Genomic DNA, 12,172 nt, shown 5'->3' with positions numbered 1-12,172 from the left:
TTTGGCCCTATTTGTTTCAATAATGCATAGTGGCTGTTATGAATTGAATAGGTATAAATCAAACCATAACTTGGAACCTTTAGAAAGGCTTTATTCATTTAAAATGTACACAGAAACATGAAACAATAATCAGTTACAAGTAAGGTGGTTACGCAGTGTTACCTTACATTGATTTCATAACAGCGGCTGAGGAAAAATGAAGAAGTGATGAAGATATATAATATTACTGATATTGTCCAGTTGGCAGACTTTAGTAGGCAGAGCACATTACCAGAATGACAGGGGATCAGATAACATAGAAGATTGTGGATGAAACTATTTCCGTGAGTAGTTGCATGGAGAACGTTCATCCATAGAAAAACTATATAAGATTAATAATATTATGTAAATATGAAATTAATATTTTTATTATTACATTGAATGCATACCAGCAAAGCAAACTCTCATTTTCTTTACACAAACGAATTAGTAAATAGCTATCACAAATGTTTGAATACATTCTAAAAATACATTCCACATTAATTCTCAAGAAATTCTCGTGTTACACTCCCAATTTATGTTACTTCAATTTTCATTACTAACCAGCCTTGAGGGAGAAGAGGTCCAGACTGTATTTTAATTTCCGTCCAACAGTTTCTATTATCTATGTTGAGACAAGTACACAAACTTAAAATAATACTTCCGTGGTATATTTAATATTATAAGAGAAATATTAATGATTGAATATTATGTTGCTTTTTTATAGATCTCGATGAGCATGAAGGTGAATAAATATAGATCAAGTAATGAATAATTCTATTCTATTTCATCAATTAAATTGAGTGAAATAACTATTTATAAATGATTAAAATACCTATTGCGTTTAATTCATTCTAAACTTAATCTTTCTAACACATATCTTTGTTTTAATTATTTTTCAAATCAATATCGTATTGCTAAGGATTGTTACTCTCTGGCCGTAACAATCGATGTACCAGCTTGATCGTTCATGGTGTGAACTTATTTTGCTATGCTGTCTGTAAGTTTTATCCTATTGTTAATGTAGTATGATAAGTTTGTTGTTAATTTGGGATTGTCACTATTGAACTATAACGCTCTATTAGTAAGTGGTTTCAATCAACTCATTTCTCTTCGTAGTTACATAACCTATTTAGTTCTGATTTATAGAAGTAGTTATACTTGTCAATATAAATGACAGTAGTTATCGTTCTGGATTTTATCAGTGTTTACTGAATCATTAACTGTTTAAGTCTTGTATGAAATATTGAATTTCTGATAGGAACGACGTAAATCCAACATTTATCATAAGTTAAGTTTCATTTGTCAGTGAAACCTCGATTCTTCACTTTTGTTTTTTCTCCCGTTCCCGTAAAATCCAAATTTTTATGTTTTTCATTTAGTTTTTTTTTCGTCTATTTCCTATACCTATTCTAATTTAGAAAGAGATTTATTGGCGTTATATAAACTGATAACAGGAAACATCTTCTGAATATTACAATGCTTTATGTGTAATAACATTCCTTCAACTCCTCAAATTCAAAGCTGCAGAATCGTAAGTGTAATTTTAAGTTTTAGTTTATGGATTAAACATGAATAGTAGGAAAAAATAGACCTCCTATTATCAGTGTTCAGCTTGTAAATAAGATGATTCAGATGTTTGTAGATATCAATGGAGTTCTGATTTCTACATGTCAATGTTAAGTCAAATTTAAACTAGGTAATCTTAAAATTTTACCTTCCTGTGTAGCTAACTAAAATTTATTGTTGGATCTTAAATGTTTCATTATCAACAGGGCTTTTTGAATTGAGTTTTTATATATATATTTTTTTTAATGATAAAATAACAGTTATTACCGTTGTTATTTTTATAGCATTATGTTATAATTATTGAACTTTATAAGTTTTTAATATCATTTTCCTGTTGATTTAGTTGTTATTTATGTTGTATAATTCCTTTTTTTTTTTTATTTTATGAATGATAAATTAAATTGTACATTCGAATGTGTTTTTACCTTTTAGTGAAGGCTATAAAAAATTTAAAAGTTCATAAAATTTTATTATCCCATTACCCTGTTTTTATTATGAGCTATAAACCATTTTGATTAAAATTAATTACACTCGAATTTTACAGTGTATGTTTACCAGGATGGAAACTTGTTTATTTATTATATTAAAATACGCTTGTTAGCGATGTGTTCGCGGTTGTCCGATAACCTTCCAGATGATATTTAAATGAAGAACAGCTGAGCTGAGTGTGTAGGAAACAAATGTACCATTAATATCAGTTCAGGCCAATGTTCTGACTGTCTCCTTAGTCATGCCAGTTAACTTTCATTTATTTATAAGATTAGAAAATCTAGGATTCTTGAAGACAGCAGTAATCTAATGTCAGGGTAAAAAAAAGATATATTGTCTTCCACCCAAACTTGTGGACTTTTTATCACGTCTTACTTTTTAGGATTCCTGGTGTTATAGAAGTTTTACATTCATGGACACATTGTTGTGATGATCCACATATTTCGCCTAATATTCCTCTATTAATTTATTGTTAAATGAATGCCTTAGTAGTAATATGAGGGTTGTCTTCATCATTACCTTTTTCTATTTCAGGAATCATATAAATTTATATTTTAGAATTATAGGAACTAAGGTTAATTTCTTAACATTAAATCTTTTTACGCCAAAATTAATTTGTGTTGATGCGTACTTAGTTTTTATCCTACAAATACATTTTATGGTACTCAATTTATCTTTTTTAAAAAGGTTTATGATTAAAAATAAATTCATGTATATTTTCCATTGGAATTGCATTGTGACCATATTTTGCAGAATTATACTGTTTAAAATTTTTAATTATTCATTATTCTTGGCAGGTAGCTAGATGAAATTATACCTTTTTAAATATTCTTTTGTTAAATTTCAATTGCTGAGCACGACCTTCAATATTTTTAATGAGGTGTAGATAGTTGACCGTAGATTAATGCTTGAACAATTCAATATTTTTGTGTATCTTAATAACTACAACAATATGGTTATTATAATTATGATAAATTATTCCTCCAATAAGAAATAAATTCGGTCTAGGACTTTACGTTAGGTTTGAGATTTAATCCTTATCAATGAAGTACCACCATTGGATGGTTCCTTCCCAAGATTGAACACTGACTGTTTGTTGAATACGATAAAAGATGATCAATTTCTTCCTTCTAAATTCAGAGAGCTGAACTCCAGCAACAGAAGTTGAAATTCCTTTGAAAACTTCAAACCATATAGTGCAACGGCAACAATGTTCTTAGTGAACTAATTAAGACACACGCGAAGTTGAACGTTCTTATGTACTTTCAAGGGCGTACCTAGGATCAAAACTAGGGGGAGGCAACCCATAGTTGTGACATTTCAGCACGGAAAAGCTGAATGAAACCAAAATTGTATATAATTGTCGCAGTGCTTTATTAGTTATCACAATAAATATTTGCTTGGAAAAAATAATTAACTTTTAGTAAGTTAATAAGTTTTTCAGTTTTGGGAAGAGACAGCTTCCCCCTTCTACCTCCCCCCCCCCGGGTACACTCATGTGTACTTTGGTCAAAAAGTTGTTGGGTTTTGTTTTGGACGAATCTTTAAAAAGATAACAGCCAGCCTGGTGACTGGTGAACGTCAAGAGGGTGACGGAAATTTTGGTGGGAGGTTTAGGTTAAGTCTGATTTTGTGGATTTGGGTCCGGACGACAATAGCTGAACAGATCTGACAGCGATGGGTGATATTGGTATCGAACCTTCGAGATCACTTAACATTTATATTTATTTGTTAAAATAAATTATTTGTATTTATTTAAATTGTGGGAATGATTTCAATTTTCTTTGAAGTAATTTAAATTTCTTCATTACATATGATTGTTTGCCTTAAAAAAAAAAATCTTTTGATTTGCATTAGACTCCAAATATATTACTGCAGACTGGTATTACTTTCTCTAGCGATGTCCCCTAATTGGTATGCCACAAAGTAACTCCTGTCTACTGTACAATCGGTGGAATACGTCAAAAGCAATATGTTAAATATTTAAAGCTATATCCTTAATAATAAAATAACTAACTTTATTTAGAGAAGTTTTTATGAAGGAAAATAAATATAAATTATACATGAAAGAACAAAGTTGGTTTCGTGTCTGGCTTTATTTACCGTCTTGTACCTTTAAGACTTTCTACCTTTTATCCGGCATTGATAAATTTTAGGAATTGGGCGAATTCCTGGATTGTCTCTTATCAATTTTATCCAATTCTACCCTCTACTTTCTCCCAAGCCACCAATATATTAGCGTAGAAAAATAATTAGCAGATTATTATTAGTCGACCGTATGTAATTGTTGGAATTGGTCTGAAGGTAGTAAAATATCAGTGTACAAAAATTGGGAAAATCATTTATTAGAAACCTACGTTTCGACACACGTCGCAGGTTTTCATCAAGGTTGATAAATACAGATAGGCAGTAAATTAAAATCAGGAAAGTCGTTCTTTTATATTTTGTTTTTAGTTCATTGCGAACCTGTATTGTCTCATCCCTGATGGCGACCTGAATCGTTGGTATTTAATATACAGTTTTTGAATGCCCGTATTTAATAATTATTTGTAAAAATATATTTTATAAAAATGTGATAAGATTACAAATAAACCTTTGTGCTTGATAATGAAGCAGCTAAATTATGTTTTCAATTTAAAAAACTCTATCAGAATATTCTGTTTTATTAAATAAAAGCCTAAAAAAAAAAAAAAAATGTGTATTCCTACTTATATTTTGTATTTGTAATCCATAGTTTATTATTTATCAAATAGTTTTTGAGCTGTGTAAAAATATTTGGCCCTAGTTAGATCTCTTGCTAGTGTTTTCTCTCTCGGCTATATAGGGTAATCTTGTTCAAACAAGCTTCAAGATAAGATGGTATTAAAATGAATTACAGTAGATGAAATGCCAGCGAAAACTCTTGTTTCATCATTTTCTGTCTAAAATTGTTTTGGCCTAATTCACTGAATAATCAATTTAAAATAAGCTATAACTACTATTATTACTTATGCCAAAAGAGTCATATCTTCTTTTAGATAATGATGGAATACTATTCTGGTGTATTAATGATCAAAAATCACAATTTCGGAAATTTGTCATTTTTCGGGTACGATGTACAGTGGGTAAAGTAATAATTCGTACACTGTATTTCGAAGAAAAGTACATTTCATAATTTATTATCTGTAAATCAACTGGTTAGTACTATGAAAAAAAAATATTCTGAATTAATATTTACAAGTGAAGAAAATCACATAACCGTACAACCTAAAAAAATTATTACTACAATAACAATTTTTGTAATAATAAATTGTGATTTTTTAATTTTAAAAGATCATAGTTCTTAGTGTATTCATGATTAAAATAGGTTCAATGGACAAAAAACAAACAAAAAAAAACATAGGGAATCACATAAAATTGTGCAAACCACTCCAGGAAATCATGTGATGCTAACCATGCCTTTCGCATCGGATCATGATTTGTTATAAGCATACTTCCTTATACTCCCAAAATGTGAGGAATCTGCTTAATACTCCTACAACCGATAAATAGGTAGTGCTCCACCTACTCCATTGTCGCTCATGTAATCTCAAACCATGACATAATAGAAATAATGGGATATATATTAAAAAATATATATTGTCTTAATGTACCATGCGGTGTTGATTGGAAAAACTCAATAGGGAAGATATTTGAAAAGAAAAAAATGTTGAAGGCGACTATTATTGGATATTGAGCATTATTGGAGGTCCTGCAGCATACTGTTGAATTAAACCCAAATACAAGTAATCGCATACTTGCTTGGGAATAGAGATTGGAGACATCTTTATTAATGTAAAGTAGACTATGTGAATATCATAGCACATTCGCCGCAGAATGTGCTGAAAGAACATAAATTTGCTTGAAAGTCCAAAAAGAGGTCAGTTGTGATTAGTAGTGGATGTACTGGCGAAACCTAATACCCAAGGGCAATGGATGCACGAAGGTCAAACTACCTCTTCCTGTTGTCAGGTGACAGTTCAATAAAATGTTCATGCTATGGCGCTACTTGGAGCTACGAGAGAGTTATCCATTACTAATATATTCCAGGCAGGTGCTCTGTGAACTGCGAACTGTTAGACATGGTGGATGGGAAAATATAGTTACCAACCTTTGCTTGACGCTTCCGACTAGAAGACGCTCCGTCATTCAATTCCAGTCGTATCAATGTTATTCTTTGGAAAGTTACATCCAGTTATAAACAAGAAATCTGAAATTTTGTTCGTAAGATTGTGTTAATGCCGTTTCCAAATTCTAACTTTCATCTGCTAGTACAGCACCTCACCGTTCCTGAGCTGTAGTAGCCACGCAGGTTCTAATGATTTTTATTTTGTCATTAAAATATCGGTATGGAATAGTTATCATTCTTTGTGGAATAATTTGGTACCCTGAAAAATAAATTAAGAAGGGTTAAGTTCTATGAATAGAAATACTTTTCCCTATGAAAGTATGAACAACCATCATCTGATGCCGAGTTCATGTATTTCTTAAAAATTGGCTTGTTTCTGAATAAATATTTCACTAAGAAGGAGCAGACAAATGTTTTGCCTTAATAGTGAAAAATATTACAAAAAAAAAGTTTTAATATGATGGAATTTTTATTAGTTTTAATTATCGATTTAAATACTTTTAATGTAATTATGTTGAGTCCTGTAAATGAAGATGACATGGCTTCTGTAATCCGCTAACCTGGCAGGCATCGATACCACTCCCGAACGAATCCTGTTCTTGAATAATTTATGACGGCATTCTAATTGCATGGGGAGTGTTGGCTCCTCTACCGCCGGTTTAGTTTTATCTTGCCACTTACTGAGGTTGGTCGATTGTCTGTATTTAGAGTTACTATATCGCTTCTTTGAGATGTACAACGTGTATCTAACTGAAGTCAGGTATATTGTCAGCCTCATACTCTTTACTTAGTTGTACGGTTAGTTTAAATAAGTTGTTCCTTTGGTCATTTTTTTTTTGCCCCCCCCCCCCTACCTCGCCTTTTAGTGGTACGGGATTTCTGCAGCAGTGGGGTATCACGCATGGGTTTTACTTTTTTAGTAATGTTATTTTTTTTTATTGCTATTTACAACTGTACATTATAATGCATTTAGTAAATTTGATGTCAGTTAAAATGGAATGCTAGAGGTGTGTAGAGAAACTACCCATTACTAGCACTCTAATGACGTTTTACATTATCAGGTCTCATGGCCATCTTCTCTTCAGGCACCTCGGAGGATTGTCAGGATTGGAAGAGGAAGCAAGGTTAGAAACTAGTGGGTTTGGATGGTTAGGGAATTTGTAATGGAAGGAATGATGTCTGTGTGTGTAAGTGCTGTAATAGACGTGCAGTTTCCTGTCTTTTCAGTCTTGTGTGAGGATTTCAGGTTAGTCGTTTGACCAGATGTAGTTCAAGGTAGCGGATCTGTTCGACAGGGGTAAGATCAACATTATTAAAGGAGACTGTAAGATAGTCGTTAGGTTTAAGACGATGGGTAAAGGTGATTTGATGGGATTTTATTTTAATCCTTCAATTACGGTACCATTCTTCGAGGGCTGTGATAATGATTCGAGAGTTTCGAATGCAATCAAAAGCTTGTTCTACATCGAAAAAGACTCCCGCGCTGTACATTCCGCTCTCCAAAGAAGACGCGACAACGTCCACCACACGATGACATTGCTGGATAGTGGAGTGGGATGTTCGGAATCAAAACTGTTGATTGTTGTCTTTTGTCTTGGTCGTTGCTTTGGTCCTAAAGATGACTCGTGTGCTTAAACGTCGGCTTTAATTAAAAACACAGAACTATTTTTTTATTTTATACTGACTGATCTCCCACTGATGTATTAATGCCAATACAGGTTTATTAATTTTCAATAAGATTTTGTTATTTAAATAGGGTCAATTTTTACTTTCACTTACTTATTTATTGTATATATAGTAAGGGAAAACATTGCAATTGTGATAAATTTCTACTTTAACGTTTTGAGTTCCCCTGACTATCTCAAAATCGTTTGTTTGTTTGAACAGCATAGCTCAAAAACGAAAAGTCTTGCGATACTGGAATTTCGTATTTAAAGCGGGTATGTGGTCTGAGATGTGACAGCATCTCTTTCGATAAAATCAATTTGCGTTTTAGATTTACCCAGGGCCAGTGGAATTTACCTAAATCGTGTTTAATATGAAAACTGAAGTTGTTATTGCAAAGTTGTTTTTTGACCACTTGTTAGTTTTATTTAAACTCTGTTAACTTTATTTGATCTGCATATCGATGAAAGTTTGTATTGTTGAACGTCTTAGACTTTAAATAACTATTAGCCGATATTAAGCTCTTGGACTTAGCGAATCATATTTCCTGTTATGTCACCCTTTGCTGACCACCTTGGTCGCATGGCTTCCTTGCAATTGTTAGGTAACGGTTCGTTTCCCTTACTCCTTCCCTTCCACTTTAATATTATTTTTGTCTTCCGCAGAGGGTTTACTCTCATAACAAGTGTTATGGGAATGTGCTTACCAACTCCAAAAATGGTATGGTTTATTTAATTAAATTTAGTGTTGATAAAGTTTACATAAGCTTTGCCGTAACTTCTTGGGTTGTCTTTACAGTAGCAATGTTGTTAAATAATTTCTATATAATAATAATAATAATAATAGTTAGTTATGTAATGATGTGTAATGACCATAAATTACTTTAGTAGTGGATGGTTCTATACTCGCTTTTAAAGGCATTATATAGCTACTAAGTTGCATATTCATGGATTTACTGAGGTTAAAAGTAAGCTGGATTCTTACCGATAAAAGGTTGACTTACTCAATTTCAATAAAATCTATGGGATTAAAATGGTTAGCGGGCGCGAATTATAGTTCGTTCAGTAATCGTTATGTTCGTATTATAATTTTAATTTAGAGAATAATATTTAACATAATACTTAACATACAGAATTATTTCAGGCTGCCACAGTGTAGGTATCTTGAGGCAGTTTTTTTTTTATTTTAGGAAGAGGAAACTGTCATGGTTACCACGGAATTCCAGACTCGTGTTACTCGTTTAAGTAGGGATGTATGTTAATGTGTATGTAGGTATTGTCATACATTTTTATAGTAATTTTTAATGTCTATATATATTTTTCCATTCAGGTGTCAAACATTTTTAATTTGAAGTACATATTTTTATGGGAACATAGAGTTATGTGATTATTTTTCCCGTGTAACAAGGGTTTATAATAAATAACACAATGAAAAATGATGCAGTTTGAACCAATTTAAAACAATTTTCAAACAATTAATATATTACATATTAATTTTTTATTTTATTAATTTTTTTTTTTTTGAGAATGGGTAACATAAAATAAAACACCAATATCTTTTGATCCTAAATAAAGATATCAATAATTAAATGCAATTTACAAAATAGATTGTAAAAATTGTGAAAAAGTATAAATTGGTGAAACATCTAAAAAACTGGAAACTAGAATCAAACAACATGCAGCCAATTGTAGAAATTTTAAGAATATAAATTGCAGAGCTCTGCCCTACCACAGCATAAAATTGAACCATGAACTCAACTTTGAAAACCCTAAAATAATAGATACAGCACAAAACACAAAAAGCAGAAGATTTCTGGAAGCCATACATATAACAAAAAACATACTAAACACAGTAAACTACAAAACTGACACTAAACATTTAAATACACATTACGCCGACATTATAAATAGACTCAAAATATAAACATGAAAATCAGAAGAAATAAACGGGTTTAGAAAAAAATCACTAAGTTTAATTTAAAATACAAAGCTGGACACATAAATAGGGAGGTAACCTAACAGCACACTGGACACGAGATAAGGTCCAAAGAGGTAGCAAGAAATATAGAGCAATGGTTTTTCTAAAGAGAGGGAAGAATGCACCAATAAGTAATGATAAAAAAAATGAGAAGAGTGTAAAGCAATGTAGAGATGTCATGATTTCTTTTATGAAATTCAAATATTTTGACTGATTGTGAGGTGAATATTATATGAATTATAACACAAATAGGTGAAGATTGTTATTATGGTGGATTATTGTTGTTTGTAGGTTTAAAGTACATGAATATGGGACAGTGGTCCCGAAACGTTGTTTAATTTAAAATAAATTACATTCTAATTGGAAGTTTTTTAACCTAAAAAAAAACTTTATTGAATAAAATTATTAACAAACGAAGGATAAATAAAATACATTAAGTATTGTAATGTGTTGATAACAGAGTCCTCTACCTGGTGAAGATAGGTCTTATGATAAAAGTGTGAATAAGAAAATAAATATTTGAAGTTTAATAAGATAAACAACATTAATATAAATACTTAATAAATTATTGAAAGAAACTGTAATATAATTAATGAATATATATTTTTAAAGATACTTGACTTGTGAAAAATTTAATACCATGGACAATTAAATTGTAAGGTTCGTTAGTAGAAATATAGTGTTATGTGTTCCGTGAGTTATATGAAAATAATATGTTAGAATTATTAATAAATATTTTAGGTGTCTCCTTGATAATGACCTAAAGGCCGAAACGTCAGAGAAAAATAAACCAAGTTGGGAAATAAGGATAAAAATATATTTGTGTCTTAATTGAAGTTGGGGTTTTAAAAAATAGTTTAATACCTTTGTTTTATTTTAATTAATAAAGAATTTAATTCTAATAGTCAATTATATCGATTATATTTGGCGATTTATTATTTAATTTAAGTTAAGAATTTTAAGTTTTAACCCTGAACTAAATATTCCATATAGAACTATTAATATTTTGAGAATCTAATAAAAAAGGTGTTAAAATAAAGTTTTATTGTCCCGGCCATTTTAGTAGATATCTAAATCGAAGAAGAAAATAATAATAAAATAAAGCAATTTCGTGATTCCATATTTGGACTTTCGATGAAATATAAATTATTGAAAAGTGATTAGCTTTTAAACGCTGGACTTAATAATTGACAGGTGGTTAATCAGCGATTCTCGTCGTAGACGTTGGACTTCTACCTGTTGTGTTCATCGGTTTTACTGAACGAGAAAATGTTTTAATGTATCTGTTACTGAATTTATACTGTATACACTTACAGTCCACCTTAATAATAATGCAGACTTTTCAGGTAGATGTTCATTCCCCAGCATATTCTAGTTGAAACTAATTTGTAATAGTTGTAGGTTTCTGTTAGAATATTAATTAACTCTAATTAAATTCGCACTCTATAAACTGATTGAAAAAGAGAGAAAAAAAAAACTGACCGTTTACTACTTTCGAAGGTACATTATATGTGTATCCTATCATTATATTAATCCTTGAACATTTACTAAGTGCTTATAGACTGAGTAACCTCATATACAGTTTTGATTTGTTGCAATAACACTTGTCAGTTAAGCCCCTGACTATAAGGTTTCTTAATGATTTTAAAGATCAAGTTGACAGGTTCAAAGTTCAAGACACTAGGGGATCCTGTGCCATTGTTGAGCTAACCAAGCGGCAAAAGCTGCATCATTGATCCTGCCTTCTGACTTCTTTGATTGCCCCACTACGATCTTTATCTTCTGATGACAATACAAATATTAAAGAAATGGTAGGCAACAGTAAACAAATTAGGAGTACAATAGTACCATAGAAGACATCAATCCAAAGCTGCAGACGACCTGTACTGACTCGACTAACCCAAGAATACTTACTGTCAGGAACATATAGACACTGTAAGGTTCCTTGATAGACACCGGATTACCATATCATCTGACAACTCAAACGATAATTGCCCTCACATTCCGGAAATAATTGATTATTGATATATTTTTTTTTTTTATATTAACTATTTGTTATGCTATCAGCTAATATATTTTCGTATAGATCAGAGTTGGGCAAATAATATTCGAATGACGAGAGACGAATAATTTTTATTTAAATAAATGGGTACGTGATCTTAAAATCGATAGTATTTTCATATTCTACATATTTCAAAACATATAAAGTGACCCTAAAGTGTTCGGGACCAAGAAAGTTAAAATAAATCGAAACGCGATAATTAAATCGATACGTGATCATAAAATCAATAGCATTTTTATTTTTGG

The 12,172-nt window shown here is 31.0% G+C and overlaps 1 pseudogene; it reads left to right on the top strand.

Annotated features, from left to right (window-relative positions):
- Positions 1-959: 959 nt before the first annotated feature.
- LOC106682796 (oxysterol-binding protein-related protein 9 pseudogene) overlaps positions 960-12,172 on the top strand; it is a 41,808-nt pseudogene continuing 30,595 nt past the window's right edge.

This window comes from Halyomorpha halys, unplaced genomic scaffold (assembly GCF_000696795.3).
Source record: "Halyomorpha halys isolate HHAL.00 unplaced genomic scaffold, Hhal_1.1 Scaffold441.1, whole genome shotgun sequence".
In the NCBI taxonomy this organism is placed as follows: domain Eukaryota; kingdom Metazoa; phylum Arthropoda; class Insecta; order Hemiptera; family Pentatomidae; genus Halyomorpha; species Halyomorpha halys.
This window is presented reverse-complemented; position numbering and strand designations above follow the sequence as displayed.